Source organism: Austrofundulus limnaeus, unplaced genomic scaffold, assembly GCF_001266775.1.
Source record: "Austrofundulus limnaeus strain Quisiro unplaced genomic scaffold, Austrofundulus_limnaeus-1.0 Scaffold449, whole genome shotgun sequence".
Classification (NCBI taxonomy): Eukaryota; Metazoa; Chordata; class Actinopteri; order Cyprinodontiformes; family Rivulidae; genus Austrofundulus; species Austrofundulus limnaeus.
Genome location: NW_013952851.1, coordinates 44,141 through 48,699, shown reverse-complemented (window position 1 = coordinate 48,699; position 4,559 = coordinate 44,141). Strand labels below are relative to the sequence as shown.

Genomic DNA, 4,559 nt, shown 5'->3' with positions numbered 1-4,559 from the left:
CTCTCTCTCTCTCTCTCTCTCTGTCCCCAAGGGGTTGAATTGAGCTAACAAAAAGTTTCTCAATAGAACAAGTCAGTGCAACCTGAGAGCATCAAGGTGTGAACTATCAAACTCCTGCCAGCTTCCTGTTGTTCTGAGAAGAAAACCTGCAGCTCGGCGAGGACGCTGCATTCAGGCCCTTTCACCTGCGTGAATTTTTTAGAATGTATTAACGGCCCCGCGTTGCAGAGTGTGCGTGACTGTGTGTGTGTGTGTGCGTATCTTTTTGTCAGTAATGAATGTGGGTCGGTCTGGGAACAATGTGGTCCCCTGGTCACCATAGGGACCACTGCCCCCGCCTCGTTCCTCAGTCAGGAGTTGTGATTGGTTGCGGGTTAGTCACTGTATTGAAATGAGGGGAGGCTATTTCTTTACCCCCCCCCCCCCCAGCTTTTGTGCTGTGAGCGTCTCACCTTCTCGAGCCTTTGCAAGACAAATGGGCGTCGCAGAGAGGGCGAGCGTAGGCCGCCTGCAGCAGGAACTTCAATGAGGAGTTTTAATTTAAGTTGGTCAAAGTGTTTAAACTCGGACAAACTGATGCAGGTGGTTTGTATGTTCTGGTTTCTGTAGCAGGCTGCTGATTTAGTGTCACTTACAGGCAAAGACAGCTATGACAAGCAGCGCAATCATGGTTGGACGCCACTAACTCACCATGGGGTTTGTTTCCATAGAGACCTCTCCCCCATCGCCATTTCCACGGTTGAAAAATGACTCTGTCACAAAGACAAGAAGAAAAGACAACAATGCACATCAGTTACAATCATTTTCTTAAAAACCAAAAATCACGGCGGTCTTAAATAGCAGAGGCTGTGACACTGACAGATTGTCTTCTCTCTAACTTGCTCAGTCGAAACACAAAAGACTTTTTATATAAATGATCTATTTGTGTTGAAGTTGGAGCCCCCCCCCCCCCCCCCCCCCGAACTCATGGGTGGTTTATCTGTGCACTGCTCATGGGCCTGTGGCAGGGCCTCTTATGGGCCGGCTCCTTGGTGGCGTTTTGTCAGAGGCCTCAGTGAAGAGTGCTCCATAATCACTTACAGGGGTGGGATGGTGAGCAGCGTAGCCCCCACCCCACTCCTTYACTCCTTCCCTCTCTGAACCAGGTTGTAGAGAGAGAAGTTCTCCTCTGGCAACAGAAAGAATGTGCCATGCTGTGACCGACTGAAGCRCTCCGGCGCTGGAATTAACACAGCTTTGCACAGCAGCGAGGCTAAAGAGCAAACACAGCTTTGCTGCGGAGGAATTTCTTGTGTTGAAGGACAGATGCGGTCCAGTTCGGACCAGTATAGATGGAACAGCGGGGTTTTTTTTACTGTGATTTACGTAACGGCTGCTCATCCCCTTGGCCCTCTGGAMGGCCTTCCAGCTTCCCCGGCCTGTTGGCGACGTTACAGACGACACGGCTGCACCTTTTGTAGGAAAAAGTTGTCTAGAAAAAGAGTTTGACCACACGGAGACGCAGCTCTTCACAGAGCAACATCAGGCGTTTGTAGTGACCCCCGCCCCAACTGTTTCCGTTCTGAGCTGAGCGAGAAAAAAAAAAAGTGGAGCTAGTGGGGGTGGCATACGATGACCCCATCTGTGATTACTATGGCTCTCCTTACTAATAGGATTGGAGCCATCAGGCTCGAGTTGTTCCTCGGAGATGCCGAGCGCCGCTGCCCAATCGGCAGGTCGCGTTAAAGCGTGCTCCCGGCTCACGCTGTGACAGGCGGCGCGCTCGGCCAACTGTTGCGTAGCTGGGACGGGGCTGGCGGAGGGGAATTGCCCTGATTTCATAAACCTCTCATGGAATTACCCTCAGCTTCTTCTCTGTTACCTTGCTGCGGGTCAGACCTCTTTAAGCAGACCCACTCAGGCCTTCAAGTCATTTCACACACCGTAATTTAGAACACTGTGCTTTGAGTGTCTTTTTTTTTTTCCCTCTGTGAAATTTTGCCTCTTTAGCAAAAACTGTAGAAACCGATCAGTCTGGATGTTTTTCCTGTATTACACCTCACATMAACATATAGGCCTGTCACAATAACAAATTTTACTGGACTATAAATTGTCTCAGAAATTATTGCGATAAATGATAATATTGCTGGAGACCAGTTTAACCTCTTGAGCCCCATGCCCCTGGTACTGGGGGGCAACACACTTTCTTTCATTTTCTATTTAATTTAACTTGTTTTAACTTCAGATCTGCCAGTTGAACCTGGACTTGTTTGGTATAAAAGAAACCTAAGAATTTTGGCTAAAAGCTCATGGAAACATATTTTTACATCCACTAAACACAGTTCAGACGGCAAGCAGTTGAATCAGAAGGTAAACAAACTGTACAAAAGGTCATCATTACAAATCTGTAAATACATACAAGCAAACCTGTGAAGGAAAAATTTTTGACATTTTTTTTAAAGCAAGTCAAAGTAGATACCTAAATATGTTTTAAAGTGTGTTGAAACTTTTTTTCACTTGGTTTTGAGCAAATATGGTCTAACTGAAGTCAAATATAATTTCTCATTATTTTATATAATATATATGGTGACAAATAAATATTTGGATAATTTTTCAAAAGAACAAACATCCAAGTCTTTTCAGGCAGGTAAGAAAAAATAAATAACTTTTACAATTAAAAACTTCAGATTTCTCAACATTTATTAATGGTGCCATCATGGTCTGTCCTGTGCAGAATGACAAAATTCTAAATTAATTCTTTACTAAAACCTCTGTAACTTTGCTCCAGTTAATTTTAGCAGCATGAATCTTTCTTTGCACAGGTAATGTCCACAAGGGAATTTATGGTTTCCAAGAGTTTTTAGCCTAAATCATTATGGGTTTAAATGGGTTATATACTGTCTAATGAAAAAAATATTCAGGTGAGAGTGAAAAAAATAATTAAAATTATGTTCCATGATCCCCAGTGTCTCTAAAACCACAGCAGCTGTTTTAGTACTTACACTGATGTAATCTCCCAAGTGTTAGCTCTATTTTGATACCAAGATTATTTAAGTAGAGTTTGTAAATGCTGAAATACACTCAGTTACATTTCAGCATGGTATTTTGAGCAAAAACWTCAAGAAAACCCCTTGGGGCAYAAGAGGTTAAACTAATATAAAGGTATAACAGCCCCTGTTTATGGAAGTTTACATTAAAATGTACATAGTGTAAATAGAAAAAAAACAACTATCGGCAATCCCAAGGTGTCTCCAGCTGTGTGAAGGTGTCAGAAAACTGAAGASGCTCCTCTGGCTAAATGCCTGTTCACAGGCTCTCATGCTACACAGGTTAGAGACCATGCACCTGGAAAATACCTGAGTTCACTCCTCTCTGTGCTAAAATGTAAAACAGAGGGAAACATGAGGAAAACAAAAAAGCAGGCGAATGAAAAATATTGTCTTCATTTTAATTTATCTTCCTCAATTTAATCTATCATACGATTAATTGATTTGTTGTTTATTGTGTCAGGCCTAATGTCAAGTTCATGTTTGTGTGTAAGCTCAGGTATTTGGTAAGTACTTATTGAGATGAACATCAGAGCTGAACTTGTGAAAGCAGCATATCTACGTGAAGCTTCAACCATCAAACTCTTGATTTTACCCTGATCAACAGCAGGAAACAAACAGATTTCATTCATGCGTTCATTTGATCTGTTTAATGTCCACATTTTCCTGCCCTCGGATGTGCTGTGTGCTGCCACGTGTTTGATTTTGTCTGTTTGTGTGTGTGTGTGTGTGTGTGTGTGTGTGTGTGTCTGTTTGTTTTCGAATGTGCACAGGAGTGTTGGACATCAGGAGGGTTGGTGACCGGAGGTGACTATCAGAGTAGTCTAGCCGTCATAGAGACTAAACAGTAGACTCTGCATCTGATCCTAAAGTCTTAGCATATAGTTTTTTTTCACTCTGCTGTCTAGAACAGAAGTAAAAAAAAAAAAAGAATTAAAAATAAAAGTTGCAGTGATGTCAACTCTTTACCCTGACTGGTAAACGCATGTGGTTTACCAGAGAGGCTCTAGCTCTCTACTGTAGTTGAACTCTACCCTCTCATGGTTACAGACTAATCAAAGCGCTGTACTGCCTCACCATCTGTTAGTGTAACAGCAGTACAGTGTGGCGTAGTCTAGTTGTTCTCTAGCTCTTTTAGACCAGCATAGACTAATATAGAGGTCTCAAATTTCAGTTTTACAGACTGTCTGTGAATGCATCTTCATGGCATGGTGTGGTTCTCTCCCTATTTAGTTTTTAACCATATACTGTATTCAGTGGGCTCCTCTACATCATATTATAGTTTAATGTGTTTTTTTTTTAGCTGTATCGTTGAAATAAAGGCAGAGGAAGATCCGGATCACCGGGAAGTGCACGAGCACACGTTGCTGTTGTCATCGTTTGCGTCACAAAGCTGACAGAGCAAACGAGCAAAAAGCAGTGTCGCTCCAGTGTCAGCGTGGCGTGATTGACAGCTCCCTTCTCCTCGCTCCTCTCTCTCTCTCTCTCTCTCTCTCTCTCTCTCTCTCTCTCTCTCTCTCTCTCTCTCTCTCT

At 43.1% G+C, this 4,559-nt stretch overlaps 1 long non-coding RNA gene across 1 annotated transcript; it reads left to right on the top strand.

Annotated features, from left to right (window-relative positions):
• Window positions 1-3,047: 3,047 nt before the first annotated feature.
• On the top strand, window positions 3,048-4,433 carry LOC106529505 (uncharacterized). Its single transcript, XR_001311644.1, has 2 exons — window positions 3,048-3,833; window positions 4,330-4,433. It is a non-coding gene; the product is annotated as an uncharacterized LOC106529505 (long non-coding RNA).
• The last annotated feature ends 126 nt before the right edge of the window (window positions 4,434-4,559 follow it).